This window comes from Alexandromys fortis, unplaced genomic scaffold (assembly GCF_014885135.2).
Source record: "Alexandromys fortis isolate MF-2015 unplaced genomic scaffold, M_Fortis_MF-2015_v1.1 scaffold_458, whole genome shotgun sequence".
NCBI lineage: Eukaryota > Metazoa > Chordata > Mammalia > Rodentia > Cricetidae > Alexandromys > Alexandromys fortis.
This window is the reverse complement of record NW_026068426.1, coordinates 202674-208298: the sequence shown is the minus strand read 5'-3', so window position 1 is coordinate 208298 and position 5625 is coordinate 202674.

Below are 5625 nucleotides of genomic sequence, written 5' to 3'. Positions count from 1 at the left end.
AGAGAGAGAGAGAGAGAGAGAGAGAGAGAGAGAGAGAGAGAGCTCTCAGTTTAACTGCCTTCATACTGAATTTCCCATGGATGGAGCTGAAGAAATGATACAGGGGTTAAAAATGCTTACTGCTCTTCAGAGGACCTGAATTCAGTTCCCAGCACCTATGAAGAGCAGCTCACAATATCTGTATTTCCAGTTCTTCCGGTTTCTGCTAGGATTTGCACACACATGACTTTCATTCACACAGACATATATACATAAATAAAAGTAATGCAAATAACCTTTTAAAAAAGTAAACAAAATTAAAATCAGGTGGAGACATTTGGTGGTGTCATAGTCTCTTGTCTTTTCTTACTGTGTGATCAGTCTCTAGTGAAAAAAGGCTTGTGTGAGCCAGTGTGTGTGTGAGTGTGTGTATTTGTGTGTCTGTGTGTGTGAGCCAGTGTGTGTGTGTGAGTGTGTGTGAGTGTGTGTGTGTGTGTGTGTGCGCGCGCAGTCCTTATAAAACCTGCTGTGGGTGGAGGAGCAGAAGCCCTCCTGGTTCACTGAAGCAGCACCCAGCAGGTAGGTCAGTACAGCTCAGGAGCAAGGCTCAGGCACCACACCTTCTGCTCTGCCCTCGCCATCTTGTCAGCTGGACTTTGTTCCAGCCTGGTGTATAAGGAGTGCTCAGTCATTTCCTCAAAAGAGATGCTTAACTTTCTCAGAAGTGTTTGGAGTAAATATTTCTTACCCTGAACACCTGGATTGCTCCTTCACCTTCCTTTTTCTCTTTAATTATTTCCTTGTCCTTTTGTCCCAAGATCTGGAGCTGTGTCTCAATCTGCACCTGTGGGGAGAGGATGCTTCAGTCAGGTTCTGCCTCTAGGGAGACAGGGAAGATATCCCAGGGTACTGATGTCATTATTAGCAGCCTCCCCCCTTCTTTCTCAGGGATCAACCCAATTTTCTCCTTGTATTATGTGATCCTGAGGGTCAAAGTCAAGTCCTCAGACTTGGTGACAAGTGCCTTTAGCCTCTGAATTATCTCCTCTGCCCCCATAGTACTATTCTAATTATTCTTCTTGCCTTGATTACAGATTGGTATTTCCCAGAACCTGGCTCTTTGAACTCACTGGGCCCAGCTGCCAACTGCCAATTCAAGTGTTAAGAGTGCAGCAGTCGGTGCCAACCAGATGGAAAAGTCAGCAGCTCCCAGGTCCCCAGGGAGTTCTACTCTGCTGAGCTGGGGACAGAAAAGGAGACAGGTGCCTACCTTGTAGTTCTGGGCAGCCTCATCTATCAAGGTAACGTCATGGGTTTTGTGGTCCTTGGAGTCATGACACTCCCTGCAGAGGAACTCTCCATCCTCCTCACAGAAGTAATTGAACTTTTCCTTGTGCTCCCGACATCTTGGCTCTTCTTCTTCTGATTGGACCTCAGCAGGATCTATAGCTAGGAATTTCTCTGCAAGACTAGCCAACCACTTATTGGGCCTCAACATATTCTTATTCACAGGGAGTTTGCAGAGCGGACATTGGAGGTTTTCTGTAGTTTTCCCAACCTGATTGATGCATTGCAGGCAGAAGTTGTGCCCACAGTGAGTGATGACAGGATTTTGAAAAATTTCTATGCAAATGGGGCAGGTCACATCCTCCAGTAGTTGGTTGACCCGCTGTAGACTTGCCATGATGGAGCAGCAAGGCTAACTTGATATGTGAAAGCCCAGAAGTCCGAGGCAGGCACCAGTACTGGGAAGAGAAAATGAAGCAGGAAGCAGAGGCTAAAGAGCCTCTCAATTGGAAGACTAGAGAAGGACAAATGAAGAGGGGGTTAAGTAAATGAACAACAGAAAAGAGGAAAACTTAAATGGGGAATAATATAAAGAGAAGAAAACAGTCCTACCTCACTGTCTCTCAAGAACAAACAGATACTGTGAGTGTGAGTTCCTGCTTCCTATAACATGGAGCAAGGATCTCTGGACCTTGAACTAATTGTCTTTACAGGCAGTTGTCTGATAACAGAAGATCCAAGTGTCAGAGTTCACTCCACTACAGGTAGGGAGTGGAGGGCTAAGTCGCATTTTAGGGAGGTGTGCTAACGCACCTAGATCTCTTACTTCCCCTACCTGTCTTCTTGTGTTTTTTTTTCTCCCTGTCTCTCAGCCATCCTTTGTTCTGTTTGGCCTACCAGTTTCTGCCTCTGTCTCTGTACTTCCTAGATCCCCAGCTTGCCTGACCTATTTCCTTTATCTCGACTAGGAAAGTATCAGCTAGTGTCATCCATGTACCCTTCAGTAGCTCAATACTTCACTTCTTAACCATTTCTTTTTCTTTTTTGTCTCCAGTGGCAAACTGCTTCTTCCTTCCTCTCTGTAAGCCCCAGTCTCTGGCCTCCATCTTTGGAGGGCCCATCCCTGTGCCTACCAAGCCTTGACCTCTACCCAGAGGAGGGTCAAGAGAGCCTACCAAAATCTTGACCACTCGCCCAGTCTATCTAAACTGCTTCCACAGAAAGTCCCCTTGTGGTCTCTTTTGTCCCTCTGACCCGGGGGTCTCCCTCAAGGCTTCCTGGTTCCCCCTAGGGGCCACCCAAGAGTGCAGGAATTCTATTATACCTGGATATTTTTTAATTTGGCTTGTTGTGATTTGCTTGATTGGGATTTTTGTGTTGGCAGAGAGCTCGCATTAGGAAAATTTCTAACATCTCAGAGATCCCAACTGGTAGGGCAGCCTTACCGCATGGCCATAGGCCATGTGTCAAAAGCTCCCTAGTCAACAATCTGAGCTCTCCACACCACACTAAAACCAGCTACTGGGCTACAGTGGCTGCGTCTTGATGACTCCCTTTTTCTTGTATATGCTCTAGGGGTTTGGGGGGGGTACCTATTCGTACTTACTTTTGTCGGTTATCGGACTCTTATGGAAGCTGCAGGACCATGCCAAGAATTCCAACCTCAGCAGCTAGACCAGCAAGACTGGGTCCAGCTGAGATGGACTTTGTTTGCTCTAGGGACACCTAGCATTCAATTTCCATGACCCAGTTAGGCCTAAGAGCTATTTTTGCGGTCACGCTGTAATAAACTTAGGCTGTAAGACTTTAAGATAATTCTGAAGCCATTTCTGACAATTCTGAATCCTCTCAGCCTCTGTACCATAGTGCTTCCCCTCCTCCCCTGGGAACCAAGAACCTAACAGCTGCACATGCATGTACTCAGTTCCTGAACATTTACCCATATACATATGTTTTGATTCAGTCCCCTGGGAAACGGGGTCAAGATGACCTCTTACCTCATCTGATCTGGCAACAGCTCTCCAGCCAATTATTGGTATTAGCCCTTTTGAATAAGCCAATCATAATAGTCAAAGAACAACCCCCTTGCTTCTGTGGCCTTTTCCTTTAAAAGTAGCCTGTCCCAGCTATTCGAGGTCTCTCAGCTTCCCGAATGTTGAGGGACCCTGTCATGACAGAATTAATAAAATCCTCATGCTTTTGCATCGGCTGTGGTGTGTGAGGTGGTCTCTGGGGGTGACTCCTCCTCGGTGTTTGGACGCTAGAGTCCAACAAGGCCACACGATTGGGCATAGACTTTAAAATAGGCATTTGCAGTTCAAAGCCAGATCTGCTGTCACCCCTGGGATGCCTCTTACAAAATCTTTATAAATTGGAACTGCCTGATACAGTCTGTCCTGAACTGTTAATTTCCCAATGTACTAAGATTTGGCCTCAATACTATCTTGACAATGGGATGTGTTGGCCACCAGAAGAAAGCCTTGAGCTTACTGTCCTCCGGGACCTAGAAAATTTTTGTTGCCATAAGAACAAATGGGCAGAGCTTACATCTGTCCATGGTTTTTGGGCTCTGCCCTCCCAACCTTCCCTTAGCAGCCAGTGTCTCACACCACTGGTCTTAGTAGCTAAGGCCTCAATACCTCCAAATTTCCAGTCATCTGGTAATTGGGACCCCAACAATTCCAGCTGGAACATGCAGCCAAGGATACTGGCTTCTCCCTCCACTCCCTCAAGCCTGCACTACCCAACTCCCTCCTGTGGAACAACATTCTTCACATTTCTCTCCTTTCCTGTCAACCCCCTCCCTTGCCAATCCAGAGGTTCAAGGTCAACTTCTGATGGAGGAAGGTCATTGGTTAAGTAATAAAGAAACTGCTTGGCCTCATAGGTTAAAACCTAGGTGGGAGGAGTAAACAGAACAGAATGCTGGGAGGAAGAGGAAGTGAGCTCAGAGACGCCATGCTCCCCTCTCCCGGGCAGATGCGATGAAGCTCCGACCCAGGATGGACGTAGGCTAGAATCTTCCCAGTAAGCGCACCTTGTGGTGCTACACACATTATTAGAAATGGGCTAGTCAAGGTGCGAGAGTTAGCCGAGAAGAGGCTAGATGTAATGGGCCAAGCAGTGTTTAAAAGCATACAATTTGTGTGTTGTTATTTCAGGGTATAAGCTAGCCAAGCGGCCAGGAGCCAGGCTGTGGGAAAAGGCCCGCAGCTCCCTCAAGAAACTTCCACCTTGGGGCTGGAGAGATGGCTCAATGGTTGAGAGCATGGCCTGCTCTTCCAAAGGTCCTGAGTTCAATTCCCAGCAACCACATGGTGGCTCACAACCATCTGTAAAGAGGTCTGGTGCCCTCTTCTGGCCTGCAGGCATACATACAGACAGAATATTGTATACATACATAATAAATAAATAATTTTTTTTTAAAAAAAGATTTCACCTCAAAGGTGTTGGTCTCTTCTTAATCACCACTAATTTCTCAGCACCAGCTGACCAGCATAAATGGTACCCATGAAGCCAAGATCTCACATCAGTGATGCCAGTCTCTTGTTAATATGGCTGACTCCTCAGTTCCAGCTGACCAGGACCACAGACTCTTGCTTCAAAATGGCAAATGTTCAATGGCCCTGATAGTCTTTAAGTAACTCTCTAATTTCCCTCTGGAACATGACAAGCCAGGCCTCCCTCATCTGCATTTCTCTCAACATTCTTTTCTTCCATGCTCCCACAGAACATCTCACCAAGCTTTGAACATCCAATGGCTTTTCTCACCCAAAGTCCCAATGTCCTTCTGCAATCCTCCCCAAACAGCATACCCATGTCTGCCACAGCAATGCATCACAATGCTGTAACAACTTCTGTCTACTTAGGGTTACTGTGCTTTGATGACCAAAAGCAAGCTGGGATAAAAGAGTTTATTTGGCTTACACTTCCATATCATTGTTCATCATCAAAGAAAGTCAGGATAGGAACTCAAACAAGGCAGGAACCTGGAGGCAGGAGCTGATGCAGAGGCCACAGAGGGCTGCTGCTTGCTGGCTGGCTCCTCATGGTTTTCTCAGCCTGCTTTCTTAAAGAACTCTGGACCACTAGCCCATGGGTAGCACAGTTCACAATGGGCTTGGCCTGCCTACATCAGTCACTAAATAAGAAAATGCCCTATAGACTTGCCTATAGCTCAATCTTATAAAACCATTTCCTCAACTGAGGCTACCTCCTCTCCAATGATTCTAGCCTGTGGCAAGTTGGCATAAAACTAGCCAGCATGGTGAGGGAGGCCTAAATCTAGAGTTAAGTTATGAAACAAAATTATAATCTTTCATTTCATCTTTTTGTTCCATAGCTTTTTGTGTTGTCTGT